The following is a 20,699-nucleotide window of genomic DNA, read 5'->3' as shown; positions in this document are numbered from 1 at the left end:
CTGTAAAACGACTTCATGAGACTACATTTAGTTTCTAACCTCCCTTTGTGCTGAACAAAACTGATGAGCTGAGGCTTCTTTTCAGACTGAACTGAGGTTAAGATTCAGTGGAATTTAGGATTAACCACAAGCTTTTTTGTCTCATTAGACACTTTCACACAAGTACATTTACTAAAGTCATCTCAATATCTTGACAAGGTAGTAAAGATTTCACACTTGTTTTGTATTTTTTTGTATTGTAATCTTGTATTGAACACTGTGAGCCTTGAGAAGCGGCATTTTGTTCATTTGTGTACTTGTTATGTGGATGAATGACAACAAAAGAACTTGAACTAGCAGCAAAAACCGTCCTGCTCAGCTTCCAGACCGTCCATGTCTATGTGATTGAATTGGGACAACTTTTTTTTTAAAGTGGTGAAGTATTGAGTGAACTCGCCACAGTATGTCCACTAAAGTGGGTGTTTTTGCCACTGATAGTTATTGCAAGTGTCTGACTCTATTGACAAAAATAGTAGTTTTACCTTTGTGTTATTGTGTGACTTAGAGCGGTAGACCAGTAACTCACGTGTTCTGCAACAGTTTCTGGTTAAACAAAAAGGATCTTACTCTTTAAAAAAAAAAAGCCTTTCTCTGTAGGGACACTTGCAATAACAATCAGTGGCAAAAACAAGCACTTTAGTGGATGTACTTTGACGGGCCGCAATTGCTCACAAAGGTTACGTTACAGGCCTGTCTCGCTGCTGCAGTACGCTTGCTCAATACTGGACCAATTAAAAACAATTTGTTCCAATTAGTCACATACTGTACATAGAAAAACATGGGAAATAGAGTACAGGATGAAAAATACCAAAGTCACACTTTTAATATGCTTGCGATGGCTAAATATATGATAGTGTGCTAAAAGACAGAGGCTAAAGCTACACGTTCATAACCAGTTGATAATCCATGTCAAAACCTTTTGGAATAAAATAATAAAATAATGACATAGCAGGTTAAAGGGACAAGCCTGGACCTATCCAGAGTTACATCTATGAAAGAAAATGTATGCATGCTGTGTTCAGCTGGAGGATACCTTGCATAAAGAGTCTATTAACCCTCGTGTAAAAGCACACAAAACATCTGATTAAATGTGCAAGGTGGGTGTGGATTTGCATGCATTCCTCAGGCTGTTTGTGAAACTTTAAGTAAGCACAGCAGGTCTGAGAAACACCTTAGACACCTTTTGTTGGCTTTTGAAATGGCTTTTTTCCTGAACATTTTCTTTGCCGTTGGTAGTTAGGAAAACATGAGGTCAGCAAACCAGGGACATAAGGATTTATGATCCACATATGCCCTCATTCAACCCAAGGAGCCCAAGTTTGCTTTATTATGGTTGTACACACACACACACACACACACACATACAGTAAATCCACTCTCCCTTATCACTTTGAATATGCAGGTGGTGTAAGCTGTAGACTCCTGAAAACAAATATAAACAGACAGATGCACTCAGTCTGTACAAATGCAGGCAAGCACGTAGACAGGGACACACACACACACACACACACACACACAGCCTCCCCTCGCCTACACACACACACAGGTGATATTGTGTCTGCCAGTGATAACAGCAGTCAGGCAGCTGAGCCGATACAACCTCCTCCTCGCTCCCTCAAGGTCACGGATAGGCCGGCAGCGGCAGGCACAGCTGTCTCACAGCCAATCGCTGACCTCCCTTTGTTTTGTGTGAAAAGCTCAGTTCCTCTTTTGCATGAGATAAGGCCGTTGTTACACTGGGATTATCTTCTCCCAGGAGCCAAACAGCAGTTAAAAACAATGCAAATGGAGATGGCGAAGCCCTTTGTGGGCCAATTGAGCTGGAAATTGGCAACTGTAGATTTTATTTCTCTGGAAGGGAAATAAAATAACACAAAGGGGAATTCATGATTTCTCTAAAAGCTGCCGATTAAGTGATATTTCACATTTTGTCTTTCTGTGTTTGCTCCGACTTCATTATTTTAAGGCTGAACAGAAACTCAGGAGATCTTCCTTCAGCCCGATGACTCAGGTACAGACGCTTGTGTCTGCTGAATAAATCCAAGATCCCGTCGAAGACGAATTTCAAATTCAATCACTGCAGGATCACATAAAGAATAAAATAAAATGAGGTTTTGAAGAAGCTCTGTCTTCATTAAAATCACTCTGCAATAGACAGAAAGAATCTTATTCTAGCACATGGCCATTGTTATAGTTTCCTAAAATTACTCTCGGATCTGTCACTACGTAGACAATAATGGTAGGGTCTAAGGAAAGGATGCTGTTTACTTCATTGTGAAAAATCTGAGGCAGGAACTGTGCATGAGATGTGATTGTTCAGCCACAGCTGGATTTGAAGACTCTTGTTTTATCTGGATGCCTTTTCAGACAGAATACCAATAAAATGTAAATAGTTGCAAAAGTAGTGTTCTGGTGTATTTTCACCAGAATCTGTGGGTGCTTGAATGTGGGATTATTAGGATATCAAGACAAATGTTTATGAAGACAGTTAAAATATACAGTAAATTTAGTTTTCCAGAGTCATACTTTCAATATCTTTTTTGATGCCCATTTGTATCAGGACATTTTTAGGTTAGTGTTAGTTGATTTTGGTTTTTTGTTCTTGACCCACACACAGCTGTCTCTTTATTTAAGTTAAAACGTTTCAACCTTCCTCAGAATGCAAAGACAGATAAGCGGTATGAAAACCTTCCAGCTGTGTTCCTCTGCCGTTGTTGCTGCACGGACGGCGGGAGCAGAGATGTGTGCATATACTCTTCCCGTCACAGTTTACGTGACTGTTGCATCTCAAGACAGTTTTCCAGGTATCATATACGTTACAGGACAATAACTTTTTTGTGCACATTATAATAACTAGACATTCCACACATCACGCAGAAACAAACATTTGAATGAATTGAACTAATCAGATATATTACCCAGCCCTAGATTATTATGAATTAATAATAATAATAATAATGTCTGTGGAGGGATTTGTAGCTTCTGTGAGGTCTTCTTTCCGTGTTTGCCATTTTCACGTTAGGGAGCAGTGTGAGTCAAAAAGTCTGGACTGACCTTTGGGTGGAGCTTTAATGTCAGAAGCATGGTGGACATTAATGGGAAGGAGTTTTGCATTATCCATTTGTGACCACATTAATACCCACAAATAACAGAAATCAGGTAGGACAGTGGATTATTAAGACTGGGTCTAAATTTAAGTGAGGTTAATCAAAGTGTTTAATTTAGTTTAGTTTAAATGGTTTAAAGAAACAACAGGTGCATCCCTGGCCGTTACCTCCTCAGTTTAATGTATTCACGTCCCTACTGCCTGCACGGCTGTGTCTGACCTGGTTCAGTTTATAAAATGTGTGTATTTGATAAGATAGAGTCCGACAAGGAGAGATCATGTGGTGATGTGTCCTTTCTACTGTGCCGGCTGACTGATAACAGTAGCTGACCTGACATTTGCCAAATCCCTGTGAATACACAACCTTTTTGTCCTTGAAAGACAACAACAGACCTGACATTTTCCACTCAATCCTCTCAAATTACAGCTTCATTATTACCTTTCCCTGCAGGAGGCTTCTCTCCATTTTGTGTATCCTTGGGATAAACGCAAACATTGTTCAGGCTCCTGGAATGTAAGTGAGTCACGACACATGGTGAGTCAGCACCAGGGCAGATGTAACAGTAGTAAGGCTGCGGCTTTATATGGGAAGGCCTATAATATGGGTGTGTTTGCTTTTATGTGGGTGGACTGGAAGTGAGACGCCTCCTTTTGACATTGCCGAGAAAGAAAAAAGGCCCATGACAGATTTCTCTTTGTTCTCCACCTCCACCTTTGTTTTCCTTTGCCTCCATTATGGAAAAAAAAATGCACAGACATTTTCATATAAATACATATCTGTCGATAGAGCACAATAGAGACTAACCCTAGCTCATGTAATCTCGAACAATCATATGCAAGGTACAATGCAGTTTATTTATCATCATACAATACAAGGTTGTTTAACGAAAAGAAAGTTTGTAGTCCCTTTATGCGACACACAGTTAATTTAAATATGGTAACATAATAAACTAAAACTAAAACAACATATCGATACACATATACACCCAGAACAGTGCATTTTTTAAATTTGCTTCTGGGGTGAAAGTAAACAGCAGCAACAAGATGTTAATATGGTTTAATATTCACATAAAAAGTCAGACAAAAAGAATCCATTTTGACTGTGTTTGAGCACCAAGCATCATCGATGTAAAACACAGAGTACGCTTCCTCTCATCTCGCCGGAGTCTTGCGCTCTGTCACCTCAGAACACGGTCCGCCCTGCGAGTGCTTGATCCGGGATGTTGATGAGCAGGTGTCTGTAAAGATGTGGGCACAACAGTCTCTGATTTCCGTTTCGTGGCCAACCAGTCTCAAGGATATAACGGTCTGTTTAACTTTAAAAAGTAATTAATTATTTAGCCCCAGTCACACCATGCATTTAAAGCAGCAACTCATTTGAAGGTAATTTGGATTTTACTATGATTTGCTCACCGGGGGCAAAGTAAATCTGCAGAAATCATTTGCGTCAAATTAACTGTGACGCATTAACTCATGCCATTGGCCATTTCCTGTGTTGGATACTTGTCCTCTCATGTTGCTCAAATCTCCCGCTGACCTTTTTAGTCCCTATTTTACTCTATTTTACTATTTTTTTTTACACTTTAAAATTCTAATTGATTTCAAATGTATTATGATTATTGTAGCACTCAAAGTATTATAAATGGTTACCATGTCATCTTTTAAATGTCTTTATCTTATATTCTATATTTTATGACTAGTGCTGTCATTACAATGAAACATGTTATTGTACCACACACACGTAGCTGTGGCTCAGGAGGTAGAGCGGGTTGCCCACTAATCGGAAGATTGGCTCCTCCAGGAGGCATTTCGAAGAGTCCTTGTTCAAGATACTGAACCCCGAATTGCTCCAGATGGCTGTTCCATCGGTGTGTTAATGTGAGTGATGTTAGTGAACACTTAGGCTTGTGTATAAATGTGTTTAAATGTGTAAATGTAAATTTCTCTCTTTCACCAAACTAACACTAGCTTAATGGCCGACGTTAACTCATTGTAAAACACACTTTATTCAGACTCACCTAATTACCCGGTACTGGAAAACACTCTTCAAACTCCACCGGCAATATGCTGGCTCTACATGCTGGTGTTTTATTTTCAAAATAAGAGCAGTGAGACCAGCCAATAAGAGTTTTTCAGAAAACCCTCTCTGATTGTTCTTCCCTCCGTTCTGTTCACTGAAGATACAAAATTGCTCAAAGGGGAAAAGTCTTTAGGGCTAAAGGCAAAAATGAAGGAATGCCCAGTCCAGGTGCGCCTATGCGAGAAACAAGCAAAAAATTTTTATTATTAACTAAGTAAAAAAAGTTAATATCAATTACATTTTTTGACGTTGATGTTATATTGCATTATTAACAAAGTATATTTTTTATTATCAGTTACATTTGTCTATATTAATTTTTTATTTTGTATTTTTACACTAAATAACGTATATTTTCTTTAGTTGTTTGGTTGCAACTTAAAAATTTTTTTTTTTTTTATAGTGTAGCAGAAGTGTGTTTTCATCTAGATGGTTATAAGCATCTATGAGGACAAAGGAAATATCTACAGTGGTAAGAGCGTTCTGGGCTTTTCAAAGTTTGGCAGTACCTTATTTCCAAAATATCATGCCTAGATCTGTGGCTCAAATGTAATGGCAATGTGAAACATTCTCTGCTGCACTCAAGTAGAATGTTCAAGAGGTGAGATTAGTTTCTGTTGACCGCAAACAGTACAATCAGTCTCAACTGTTCCATACGACAGCAGAAAAAGTGAGAAGGGTCTAGCTGCAGCCCGCAGACAAATGTGACGGAAGTTGAACTTCCATATATGGTTCGTCCCCAAAGCCAATGCGCACAAAACGTGATGCCGTTTATCTCGGCTGCTCGGTCCACGCAGAGCCGTTAAATAAGACTGTCAATGTAGTTATCAGTGTACATTATGCGTTAATATTTACTATAATTATATAGTATTGTATACTAATACTATAATTCCTGCAAATATGTATTTATAATAATGAGAATAAGAAAGCAATGACAGTCCCCTTTCATACTACTGTTATTTTTTATTTGTTCCAAATTGCTTTTAATTTTCACAAGCAAGGAAGGTTCTGTACGTCACGAGCCAGATGTATGTAGATTTAGGTTTAAACTTTACAACATTACTGAGAATTTAATGATAGAATAACAGCGGTACGAACATTAACAGTATTGTACAGCTGTTGCTGGACACGTCTGCTGTGTTGGCTGCAGTGGTCTGTGTGACTGGGCCTGGGGGAGCTGACCGGCCGCCAGCAAGCTTCCCCCGCGGGTTGGCCGCTACCCTTGGACCCTTGTTTTCCTCAACACTGCCAGTTAGCTAGCTAGTTAACGATGATTGACTGCCCCTTGAAGCCTATTACCCTTACCCTATCCATCACAGGGGTGGGTGCCTAAACTTAAGTTATTGATTGTATGCATGTCGAACCGGTTAACCCTACAGCTGCGTGCATCGGCCGTGCTAGCAGACAGGGTTAACCTCCATTGTGTTGCTGTGCAGCAACTATATAATGACACCCGTCCGGCGCTTGCGGAGCTTCTCAACTCCGAAAACGTTAGAGCAAATTTTCGGGTTGCCATTAATTTTCATGAAACTGTCGATATTCAAAATCTACACAGTTGATTTCTCGCCTCAAAACTTCTCAGAAGTGGATTCAAAGTTCTGTTGTTGGCCTCTGAAGAAAAGAATGGTTGTTGTTGTTACCGTTACGTGCTTCGCATTAGGATACGCTGTATGTGGGCCGAGATTAATGTCATCACGTTTTGTGCGCGTTTTTTTCTGGGACAAACTATATTTGGAAGTTCAACCTCCGTCACGTCTGCTGCGGTCTGCGGGCTGCAGCTGGATATACTTGGGTAGTAAGCAGGTGGGCAGGAGTAGTAAGATGATTCATTTGATTCAGTACCACCAGCTATTTGACTTTTTTTCAGTGACAACTTATTAGAGTACAAATTTAATTAAGAGTCATGTAATTTCTGTTATAAATCTTTTCTCAAGGACAAAGTTGATTTTTGGAGGGTGGAGCATTGTTGTAACACTGGCACCACCTCCTTCGAGATCACTTGGGAACAATGAAAGGCTTTCACTGGCAAAGACACACAGAAGGTCAGAGGAGTAGATTTAGCACTTTATTGTTTGCTGTTACATCTGATATCTGGGATGTAATGTAGATATTGGTGGTTTTGTTTTTTCCACTTGGTAGTGTGTTTAATATTCCGAATACAGCAGCCTTCCAGTTTGTTGGTCAGTAGTTCATCTTAAACTATTGTCTTTCTCTGGCTTACGCTGGCTTTTCTCTGTCTTTTTTTTTTTTTGCTTTTAAGTCTCACCTTAAATAAACAGAAAAATACCAACACTGTAAATGCTACTTGATAACATTTAAATTTGATTACACTTATGTATGTGTGTGTGTTTGTGTAAGCCAGACAGGGCAACACAACATGAGAAGTCAGACCATCAAAAGCTCTGGTGAGCCAAACTTATTTGGATGACGAACAGGAAATTTGTTTCCAAACTGTTTATTGTAAAATATTTCTTACGGTTTACAGACCCACTTCCTGGTTTAACTTCTGTACTTATCATAGCTGTGTTTACACATACCTGACCATGGCAGGAAACAGCTAGAAGAACAGAACATGTATATGTTGATACAATGATGGGTCTATATATCATGCTGCAACAATAAGGATGCCATAAAGCAATACAACACCGACACACACACACACACACACACACACACACACACAAAACAACAAGTGTGGTGAGTATCATTATGAGTGAAGAAAGTCAGTTGTTAGTTGGAGTATGTTTCCTTCAAGGTCATCATTGGGAGAAAACAATGTTTTATTACTAAAGATAACAGTTTAGTCAGGGAAGCCACCACAAGTGATGCCACACACAAGAGGTCGCTTCAATTTTAAAAGGTCTTTGGCGTTGACTGCATCTAAGAAATATATTTTCAATACCCCTAATGGAATTTATCCCAGAGATCCCCATAGTTCTGTTGTAAACAGGTCCTTGATGAGCAGGGTGACAGAAAATAGGTTTTCACATACCTGACTGCCCTCACTGGATAATAATTATTGTGTGGAGTCTAGTTTGAGGAAATTACAATTCCTTTCTTCCTGCTCAAACTTACACTAAAATTTGACTATAATGCAAAAATATTTTTGTATTTTCACGTTATACCCTAGCAAAATTAATAGGTTTTTTTTTCAAGAGAATTCAGCCATGATCCCCAGGTAATAGACCTAAAAATGTTTCACCATAGTCGTGTGTATATATATATATATATATAATGGAATGTTTAATATCAGTGTTTGATGTGAATTGTCTGAGTGTGTGTTGGTTTTAACTCTTTTGCATTTTCATCTGCTCTTTCTGCTTTCCCACTGTTCTTTTTTTTGTTTCCATTTTTTCTTTCCACATGTCCATTTCTGCCTATTTCCTCTTTAGTCATTTTGCACATCTTCGCTCTTCCCCCTGTGTTTTTGAATCCTTTACATCTCCTGTCATTTCAGATACCAGTCATTCCCCACCTTCCTGTAGTTGCCCTCAGTGTGTTGCTGCCAATCGCAGTCATCCGATCCCCCTCGCTCACCATTATCTCCCTGCCTATATAGCAGCCCTCTTTACCCATGGTAAACCCAGCTCTAGCATTCCAGCCTTCCTTCCTGTTTTTTGCCTGCATGCCTCTTGCCTCCGCTAACTGATTACATGTTGCCGAACTCTGCTTTGAACTCTTACCAAGTAAACAATTGGTTTCTTTCAACTGCTCTGCCTCTGAGTTCTGCTTCTAAGTACACATCTCTGCGTAGAGAACCATTACACCATTATCCTTTCTTCCTCTTTCACCTTCTCTGGGCCTTTCCCCTCTTCTTTACATATCCCCTCCCTTTATTTCATTCCTTTTCCCATTTCCTTTTTGACCTTTAACCTTGTACCTGCCTATCTTCCTCTCCCTCCATTTCCATCAAAAGAATGCTGGTCTTCATTTGTCATCCATTGCACTCCTTACCATTCATCACCCTATTTTCCAATTTTTACATCCTCTTCTTGCCTCGCCTGTATTTTCCCTTGACTTTCCACTTCCATCCCCCTCTACTTCTCCATTTATTCCTCTCTTTATCTCCTTCCCTGCCCTCTTATCTGTTTCGTTGACCATGTAATTTTTCTCTTCTTACCCTCTTTCTCTCCTCCCCTATTTTCTCATTTCCTCATCTCCTTTCATTTCCTCTCCTGTCTTTTCCTCCCCTCCCCTCTCATACTTTGTATTCTGCCGTGCAGCGTTGCGCCGAAGGACAATGATCTTATTCACGTCTGCCTTGGGAAAATGTTTGTGACACTCTGGAGCACTGAGGCCCACTCATGCGGTGCCACCAGGCGGCCCAGGGTCTCTCAAAAATGGGGTGGTGGGGGAGGGAGGTGTTGGAGGGTGGTGCGTGATGTGTGGGGGGTGACGAGGAGTTTGAGTGAATAGTGGAAGAGAGGGATGGAGTAAAAGGGACAGAGATGCTTCTTTCAATGTCACCCTGTAATCCAACACACTTCATCATTTCCTCTTTCTGTCACCCTGGCCCTCCGCCCCTCCTGTATTTTCTCTCCTCTCTTCATCTCTCCCTTTCGCTCTCTTTACCCCCTACCTCTTAATATTCTGTCTTGCAGGCAGGTACATGCATTTTTCTCCCAGGAACGATACTGTCACATTTATAAATGTACCAGAGACTGCAGAGTGGGATATGAGAGTGAGAGAGAGCCTGACTATGGGAATTTAAATGTTGTGATTGTCACTGTGAGGGCTGCTGCCACTGTGGATTGAGTTATAGCTCAAAAGAAGTCAGCTCAGTATACCCTGAATACTTTGATTTTGCCTGTTTTCCACGTAACTCTCATAGTTAATTGATTAGTATAGCAATAAATGGTGCAGTAGGCAAAGACAGGCTGAACTTAAGTGTAAGAAAAAGAAACATGAAGGATGCCACCTGTGCAGAACATTGGCAGTGACCATAAAATAGCGATAAACAGGCTGGCCAAGAAAGGAAATAAATGTACAATGTGAAAGCTTGTTGTGGTGAACCCCCAGATAATTGTCACCCGAATCAGCAGTTCCTCTCAGGTCGTTGAAATGCTTTAGTGTCTTTCAGCTTATTGTTTTGGTTTTATGAGCTGCAACCTTGTTGTTTTGGTTTGGTCTCTCAATCATGTTTCTAGCTTTCTTTAGCCCACATGATTTTCGTGCAAAATGCAGATTGAGAAATTCATGTCTGAAACTAGTAATGCATCAGCCAATCCATGCTACACACCTCTGTGAAGCTAGAAGCTCAAACCTACCATTCTATCCACACCAAACATACATTAAACACCAAGCATCTAAATGAGCTTATATCACAACATAAATCGCTCTGTGAGCACTGTACATGGCTGCAGTTCCAAGCATCCAGTTATCTCTAATCACAAGGTATCCTCATGTCCAACCTCAAAAACCAAAGCTAATCTCCCCCTGAGATCAGCTGTATAGATGACATCAATCAAATCACCAACATTACAGACTAATTAGCTTGATAAAAGTAACAACAAACGAGCCAATATACATTTACAATTACAACCGCTGACTTATTTTTTCCATTTTTGCCGTTTTCAGTCCAAAAATCAGCTGATTTGTTTCTAAAAATGTCTCCAGGTACAAAAAAGTAATTTATTACTGCTTTAAGAAACACATTCACCATCATTTAACAAGGCAAAATAAAAGCAACAGGGAATTTTTTTTAAAAAGTATTAAATAGAAAATAAAAACCTTGCTTATTTTACTCCTTTGATTCCCCATCTCTATCCTTTTTTTTTTTAGGACAGTTAAAGTTACAGTACAGTGAAAGTTATCAATCTACAGCTTTAACTTTGATTTAATTAAAGGCAGTGGTAAAAAGAATTTAAAAGCACTGAGAGTTTCAGTAAACCTGGGAGTTTGTTCCAGATATATGGAGCATAAAAACTAAACGCTGCCTCTTCATGTTTAGTTTTGCCTCTGGGGACAGAAAGCAGACCTATCCCAGATGACCTGAGAGTTCTGGACGGTTCATAACGAAGCAGAAGATCAGAAATGTATTTTGGTCCTAAACCATTTGGAGCTTTTTGGGACGGCTGTGGCTCAGGAGATAGAGCGGGTTGCCTGTTAATCGGAAGGTCGGTGGCTCAAACCCCGGCTCCTTCAGGCTGCATGTCGAAGTGTCCTTGGTCAAGATACTGAACCCCGAATTGCCCCTGGTGGCTGTTCCACCAGTGTATGAATGTGTATGAATGTTAGTTTCTGTTTGAGCACTTGTGGCTCAATGTGTGAATGGTGAATGCAGATGTAGTGTAAAAGCGCTTTGAGTGGTCGAAAAGACAAGAAAGGCGCTATACAAATATGGAGCATTTAAATTTATTATTTAAGTACTTTGAAATTAATTCTCTGACAGACAGGAGGCCAGTGTAAAGACCTCAGAACTGGAGTGATGTGATCCACTTTTTTGGTCTTAGTGAGGGCTCGAGCAGCTGTGTTCTGAATCAGCTGCAGCTGTCTGATGGATTTCTTAGGGAGCCCTTCAAAGACACTGTTACAGTAGTCGAGTCGACTGAAGACATGGATAAGTTTTTCCAGGTCTTGCTGGGACATAAGTCCTTTAATCTGTGATTTATTCTTCAGGTGATAGTAGGTTGACTTTGTAATTGTCTTAATGTGGCAGCTTAAATTCAGGTTTGAGTCCATGACTACACCAAGATTTCTGGCTTGGTTTGTGGTTCTTAACATTACAGATTGAAGCTGAGCACTGACTTTCAGTCGTTCTTCCAAAAACAGTAACTTCAGTTTTATTTGTTTGTTGTAAACTGTTGTTTGTTTAACTGAAGAAAATTCTGGCACATCCAATTGTTAATGTGTAATTAATATATTTACTAAGGGATCATAGTCCCCTGGTGATATTGTTATGTAAATTTGTGTGTCATCTGCATAATTATGGTAACATATTTTGTCATTTATCATCATAACCTGAGCCAGTGGAAACATGTAGATGTTAAACAGAAGAGGCCCCAGAATGGAGCCTTGGAGAACTCCACAAGTCATTTTTCTTAGCTTAGATGTGTAATTACCTATAGACACAAAGTAGTCCCTGTCCTTTAAGTAGGATTCAAACCAGTTTAGTACTGTGCCAGAAAGTCCAACCCAGTTTTCAAGTCTGTTGAGTAAGATGTTGTGGTCGACCGTTTCAAGGATGTAAATGGTCAGCACTGAGATCCAATAATACCAAGATTAAATGTGCCCACTGTCAAATGAATGTAATTTAAGACCTCAACAATAGCCGTCTCAGTGCTGTGGTGTGGTCGAAATCCTGACTGCAAGACAGTCAAGAAAGCACTAAGCTGTTGATAAACAGCTTTTTCAATGATTTTACTTAAAAGTGGGAGATTTTATATGGGCCTGTAACCCTCTTATTAGTGACGTGTCTAAATTGCTCTTTTTTAAGAGTGGCTGGGCCTGTGGGAAAAAACATGAGAAGAGGGACATGTCAACAATTTGTAGTAGATCTGAGGCCAAGCAATCAGAAACAAAAAACCTGTTGGCAGAATATCAAGGCAACATGAAGAGGATTTCAGATGTTGTATTATGTCCTCCAGGTTTTTATGGTTAATAGAATCAATTTGTCTCATGCTATATGAATTGTTTTTAGATGGACACAGGGACAAGACATATCATGTAACTGGCATGGAGGCACTGGTTGCTTGTCTAATTGTTTGAATTTTGTCTGTGAAGAAGGAAGCAAATTCATTGCAGGCCCTGGTGGATAGAAGTTCAGAGGCTACAGACACAGGAGGGTTGGTTAGCCTGTCGACAGCAGCAAACAGGACACATGCATTATTAGTATTTTTGGTGATGATGTCAGAGAAGAAGGTCCGCCTTGCATTTCTCAGTTGCCAAGTCTCTTTATAGTCACAGTCACAAAGAACCTGGAGATTTGTTTTCTGCCCCCTGCGTTCAGCTTTTCGACACTCTCTTTTTTGAGTTCTAACCAGCGTGGCATTTCTCCATGGAGATCTTCTCTTACCAGAGACCACCTTCACCTTGGCTGGCGCAACAGCAATCAATAACATTTGTAATTTTAGAATTGAAATTATCTACAAGCTCATTGACTGAGACCCGTGAGAGGGCAGGTGTCGAAGAGAAGGCCTGAATAAATTTTTCACTGGTGTTTTCAGTGATATGCCGTTTTGGATCACCTCTGTTTGTACATTCGTGTGCACGGAGATAGCACTCTCAAAGAATACACAGGAATGATCAGAGAGAGCAACACCAGTTACCACAATGTTCAGCCCTTTGTAAATATTTAGAAAAAGTAGCTCGAGAAGAGGAATTCAGCTGAAGAGCCACATATTCAAAAGAAGCATCCATAAGGCATCTTTTTGCATTGGAGGGAGTCATTAAACAAAATGGCAACTCTACCTCCTCCAACCAAGTTTCAGTTAAAAACTGTCGTTATTATAAAATCACTGATTAAAAATGTATTTCCTGCCAAAGACCTGAAGTTTAATAAAGCTGAATTTAGTTTGTTGTCTGCCCCACTTTTTGCGACAGGCTGTGGGTGACGAGGAATTGACGCTACATTTGCAGCATTTGTTGAATGCTTACTGTTTCTTAACACAAGCTAGAATATAATATAATAAGCTAGAAAGTTGAGTTAAAGATTATTTTGCCAAACTAATGTAAGGAATATACTACAAAACATTTTTTGTCTTTACGTATGGTCAGATAAGGTGATTATAGAGACTTTTTTGCTCTGACAGGGCAGAGACATAGCAGGCTACATGTTGGACCCTTCCCACCTTGGAAAATCATTTTTGTTCTTAACATCCCATCTGTCTGGACAAGGCCATGATTGGGCTGATATCATGCTGTTCCATTAAAAAAACACTGTTAATTGATTTTCCATTGTCAATCAAAATGGATTGTGCTGAAGAAGACGGAGAAAAAGAAGCAGACATTAAACCTGAGCGTTTAAAGAATTCAAACATCACTTACCACTGCTGACACTTATGACAATACTCAAAGAAACTTTCCCAATCAACAACACCTTTCACTGCATGCAGGAAGAAATCCAAAGTAAAATAACAATTTATCTACCCTCAACCAGGCGGAAGCATTTGTATAGTCATCCCTCCAAAATCCTTTAACAAAAACACTTTTCATGCTGCTAAACTCAGTTGCTCAGCAAAATACAAAAGAACAACTTCACATTTACATCCTTGAATAAATCCCAAACCAGCCTCCTGCTGAATTTTTTTCATATGGTGTAACCTTTTGAAACAGTAATGACTCTAAGTGGTAATGGCATTTTTCTCAAAAAATATGAAACATTTGGGAGCCTGAGACACACTGTGATGTAGTCTGCAGCGCAGTCGGAACGCACATACAGTATGTATAATTTATCATCTCCTCTGAAGTATTTTCTGCATGTGTATTAATGCCAAATATCAGACTACTCATAATGTCTTCAAACTCTCCCTTGATTTTCAAACATGTTACACTGATTTACTCAAACGGTCACCTGCTTATACCTCATTCTGTAAGTTCCTTTACATTTACTCATTATCATCATTACCTCCTTAATCATTATTTATATGTCAACATTGTATCAAATGGATGATGTGAAGACAAATGTTAGTGTGAAACACTTTTATGGAGCTTTATTGCAAGTTTGTTTAGCATTTTAGTCTCTTTGTTTTGATTTGTCTCAGATTTCATCAGTGGATCTCTGTTTTAGTCTAATTTTAGTCAATGTTAATGTAATTTTAGTCAATGTTTAAGTCATGATACGTTACTGATTTTGCTAAAGCACATATATACAAATTCCTTATAGAAGTGAGCATACCTTGAAATATGTGTTTAATTATCCAGGATGAGAATGTGTTACGGACCTACTCCTCTTTCTTTCGACCTGGCTTGTGGACCCACTCATTTGCATTGCGTTGTGTACCCATGGCCAGTGTGCCATGCAGTAATCTAGGTTCTTTCTCTAAGGAAAGAGGACATGGAATTTCAAAATTGTTTTTTCTCATCAGTGCACAACGAATTAAAATTTCGTTGGAATTTGTCTTGCAAAATATTTTTTTATTCATTTTGTTGTTACAATTAAATCATGGAGTTAAAGGTCGTCAATGTGATATTTTCATCAAAATGTTTGTTGACAAAATGAACACTGCTAAAAACTGACTGTACACTACCTGCTCAGCAGCAAACAGCAAACAGACACAGTTAGCGACTAGCTGATGAACATAATCAAAAACAGAGCTAAAAGAAAGTGAACAATGCACTTAGATTCATCTCTCCAAATGAATGATAATGTTGCTCTCAAACTGCTGTATGTGTAAATACGCAACTGTGTGCTTACAAATTCAACATGTAGTGTTCACATCTTTTAATATACAGTCTATGGCAGTGGTTGGTAATAGGCGGCCCGATTGCTTTGAGAGCAGAAAAATTTAAAATAAATAAATCGATGAAGGCTGGTGCTATAACAGTTACTCACATAACCACTTCCTAAGTGATTGCGCCTCTAAAATAAAAGCGCAAGAACGTCTTTTGCAGCAGTACTTCATGTTGAGTTTATTAAGAGCTTTTACTTTGAAGAGTTCTGAAGGAAATTCAAAAGAAAAAGCTGTCAGTGAACGTGTGATTGGATTCCCCTGAATTTTCTCAGGAAAATGAAAATGTCTCCATAGGCTTATGAATGCGGATCAAACGCAAAAAATATATCCGCAACAAGATTGGATCGATCTCACTATCGACCCATCGGGAGTACCGCACAATAGCAACTGAGCTAAATGCGCACATGATTTCATATGGTTTGACTTTGTTCTGGCCCACCATATAATGGCTTGGAAAAATTTGGCCCGATGCCAGACTTCTTTGCCGACCCCTGGTCTGTGGTTCACACCTTGTTTCTGCTGCCCACACATGGCCAATAATCAGTTCTTGCAGGTATAGTGTTATACTTGATTCTACTGTACATTATTTTGGATTTAGTTGATATTGTTAGATGAAAAGCTCTCAGTAGTTATCAGGGCTAGATTTGCCCCCCATCTTGTGACTCTTTGTACATCATGTGCATGTCCTGTTGCCTTTAAGTACTCATCAGATAAAGTACACACTGCAGATATGTTAAGCAGCTTCATCATGTTTTGACCCAGTTTTTGCTATGTGTCAGAAATGTGTCTTCATTTGATTAAAGCATCACTAATAATTGCTGTTCTATTCACAATGTTTAATTTGAAAATTGTCATTTGGAGCAACACACTCGCAAGAGCATTATCACACAACTCTGTATTTCCCCTCAGCTCGATAGAACTTGTTGCTTTGTGTGTTTTGGTTCAGTCTCATCAATCCACAGCACCAAACTAATAGACAAAATGTGGAGATAGCTGTTGAGCACAGTGGAGCATTTAGTAGCTAAATGTATAGATACTGGAGACCAAATCAGAGCTTAAAGGAGTGCACAACACCAAATGAATGCAAAAGTTGCTATACATCTGCAGCTTTATAAGGCACAAACACACACACACACACACACACACACACACACACACACACACACACACACACACACACACACACACACACACACACACACAAATGCAACGCAAATGGACTCAAAATTAGGTAAAAATCAGTTTATACTGTAGTAGTGTATATAACCCAACAAATGTTTACTTCTGAGGATAATTATTGTTTGAAATGAATCACGTCCATAAACTAGACTGTACAACATGGCATGTTGTCTGCAGAGTAGCTACCCTGTCATGGTAGAGAACAGTGTGTTTTCCTGAGCGTGATACAAAGACGGTTCCAGATGAGGAATGACTTACAGAAGCAGACGTAGGAGGGTGGTTGTCCTGGGTCTGTTTCTGTCAAAGACTGTGTGGGGTTGATGTTTTAGATTATTCACTGAAACATCTTCTAATGTCAAACTTTTGCCACTGGAAATATCTGCACACAATGTCATATTGTCTATGAATGGTTACTTTAACCAGAGAGTTCAGAACAAGCTTAGCTTACTGTTTATTTCTGTGTCAGATGAAGACATAAAATATGGGACAACTAAGAGTTACATCACAACTTCACACATTTGTAAATACAGCTCCACAGAGGATAGCTGTGTGTGTACGCTCTGGGCACCACTACAGTATATATGGTACAGTTTGTGTTTGGTAAATTAGCTCTCAGGCTACAGCCACACTCCGTAGTGTGAATATGTGATCAAGATGAAACCAGCCCACTCTGAAATAGGGGCAAGCCATTCATTATTGATGATCAAATCCCTCTGAAGATGCCCAAAATAGACTTGTGTGGTTGCATAACAAATGTGTGGCTTGTGAGCCACTGATGAGACTTTCCTGTCATTACCAGCAACCAAGCAACTTGTGACGCCTACCCCCAGTCTGGTGCCTTTCTGTATATCTGATAACCTTGTGTTTAAAAAATGAGCTGAATTCCTTGAAGAGAATTATTAGTTTCAGCTTTGTTAGTTAGTTATCTACCGTTATTAGAATAATGTGTTTATATGCTAATTTTAAATTAGCTCATTCCTTTTTGCTAACGCTAAAAACAACAATGTATTAAAACTGGGATCCTACAACCTTCAGTTTGTGCACATTTTAAATTCATTTTTGCTTCTTGCTTGCAGCACTAATGCTGAACTTTCATTCTGTTCCTGTGAAGAAATGTTGGAATGATGGAAAAATAGCCCTCTGCTTTCCTTTTAGCTAGAACTCCGCTCAATGAGATTACTGACAGCTTTGCTTACTGCATACCTCCCAAAGAACCCTGCAGCCTGCAGAGCAAGGATCAATGCATGAAAGTGGGACCAAACTGATCGCTTCCTTTGTATTGCAAAGGCTTTCATGGCTAAGCTTAAAACCTTTTTTATAAAGGTGTATTTACTGTGTCTTGTATGTGTATGAAATTGCATCCCCATGCTAAAGTAATACTTAGACATTTTGGGAATAGCTTGTAGCTTAGCTTAGCACAAAGGAAATGGGGAAACAGCTAGCCTGGCTCTGTCCGAAAGTAATGAAATTCAGCTACGATCACCTCTAAAGCTCCGTAATTAACAAATGTTCTGGCACATAGCCCACCATATCATGGGGAGATATATACAATTAGTGAGCTTTAAAGGTAGGTGGTATTCTTTACCTTAATAATCTTATAATCTAACTCTACTCCAGAAAGCAGATAAGCGTATTTGCCAAAATGTTGAACTAAACTAGACATATAGTGAAATGAATTGGTGGTACCATTGGGGTTACCCATTCAAGGACATTTTGGAAATCTCTGTCCTGTGGCACAGTCCCAAAGCGGTTTATGATGATACCTTCACTTCAATAACTCATTTCCCCAGGTAGTCACCCCAGTTATCTTGTCATAAATGTTTTATATAAGGAATAAACCATCCAAACTGCCTAAAATATACGATAGCTGTGACAACGCTTACATTTGCTTCTCCAGAGGTGTCAAAGCATGAAAACACAGCTGCAGCTAATATAATTAATTATGGATAAGATTGATTTACGCAAGTTAATGAGCAAGCATTGGCAAGTGTTATTGACAGGATTTGGTAATTGGTATATCTCAATCTAACTTAGTCTGGGGAATATAATTCATTTTATTTTTCATATGAAAGTGCCAGTTGGAAATGAGAAACAGATGTGTAGTATAGTATCGTCATTTTCAGTAGATGAATATGGTAATCAAAGTAAAAAAATGCATTTGGGGAATTTTCTAGGGTATTTTCCTAACATATCCAGCATTGGAATCCAAGTGAGAACTGTGGATTTAAATCTACTTAAATAAAGAAAGATTGAAAAAGATTACAAAAAAGATAACAGACTACCAACTCAACTAGTGCTGGATACCCATTACTATCACAAAACATGACAAATGTTTCAGGGGTGGGGTGTTGGCTCTACCTACCCTTCTATTGCTTAGTCTATTGGTGAATTTTCCCAATTGGGAAATCATATTTCCAATTATTCCAACACCACATGAATGAAATGATGGAATGAGGAACTCCTAGTAAAGAAGAGGGCTTTGAAACATACATTAAGCTCTACCTTTTAAGTTTCTGTCACAGGTGATTCTAGATGCCTGATTTTACCCCTTACCACCAAGCGGGAAGCTTCCGGTCTGAGACGTGAATCCAATGCTTAAGTCCCATAAACCTGCATTCTATCTAAAGGCCAACAGGGGGAGACTCTTCTGGTTGCAAAAAGAAGTCTGGTTCCATTAGAAATAATGGTAAAATGAGGTTACTTCTCAGATGATTTATTACCTCAGTAAACACTTTCCTAATGAGTTTATGGTCTCAATCACTAGTTCAAGTCTTCTTTAATACAACACGATGTTTATTTAGAAAATTATGGTCCCATTTAGAGGAAAACAGACCACAAAGCAGATGTGCTTCAGGGCGGGATTATCTATGATTGACAAGTCATTTCCATGGCGACCTGTCAATCAGGCTTGAGTAACTCGTACCCACAGCACTGTGTAAATTTAACCAGCGCCGTTGAAAAAGCGTATTAGGTGTTGGCTGTTTACTTTCTCTTAGTTTTAAGACAACAATCCTAAGACTAAGACTCCTAAGACCGTTGTTTGCTAGACAAAGTTATCAGCCCTTTTAAAATGACATTTAACGTGAATTACAGATGCACCTAGCTAAGCAAGCTAGCTAGCTCCACACAGAACCGTTAGATCCACCGTCTCGTCCAAATATGGTCACGTCCGATGCCGCAGGTTGCAACATCTCAAAATTGGTGCTATTGGCTAAACTCAAGGCTTTAAAACGGCAGTCCACAAACCAACGGGTGACTTCACGATGAGTACGTCCACTTCTCAGACACAGTCTATGCTTGCCACATTGAAAGTGGGTGGTAGCACTCCTTTCAGTCTCATCTTAGGTCTTGCTGTTCTCAAGTTCCATAGTATGAAACACTGTGTGGAACTACATTCAACTAGTAAGTTTTTCATTTTAAACTTGTATTTGCTGCCTTTAAAAATGGTATATGCACTCAAAAAATAACATTAAAGGGAAATGCATTTATAAATAACATTTATAAATAACCCTAGTCTAGTGTCTATAGCCCTGTTTGTACCCCTGGAACAGACATTTTTTTCATGTTTTTCACCGGAGCTAGTTCTGATTTGCATTCTGACTTTTAAGGGCCATTAATTGTTGAGATGAAGTTTGAGAAGCTGACCATGCAAATCCTCAAGAATCTTACACAAGCACTTGGTTACACACAGGCACCTTTCTGCTTATGTGCCTTCTCTTCACAGTAAAGTGACAAAATCAAGCATGAATGTGCACAAGAATGAAAAAGTGAACATGTATTTCCTGCACTTTGAAGACAGTTCTTGGATGTTTTGTTGAAAAAGGCTGGTAGTCATGGGTGTTTTTTTGGTTGTTGGTGACTGTCAGGAAGTTGCGTGACTAAAGAATCTACTTTTCACTGTTATTAA

This window comes from Micropterus salmoides, unplaced genomic scaffold, assembly GCF_014851395.1.
Source record: "Micropterus salmoides isolate LMB-PRFRI ecotype aquatic unplaced genomic scaffold, ASM1485139v1 Ms_hic_scaffold_23, whole genome shotgun sequence".
NCBI classification, from domain to species: domain Eukaryota; kingdom Metazoa; phylum Chordata; class Actinopteri; order Centrarchiformes; family Centrarchidae; genus Micropterus; species Micropterus salmoides.
This window is presented reverse-complemented; position numbering follows the sequence as displayed.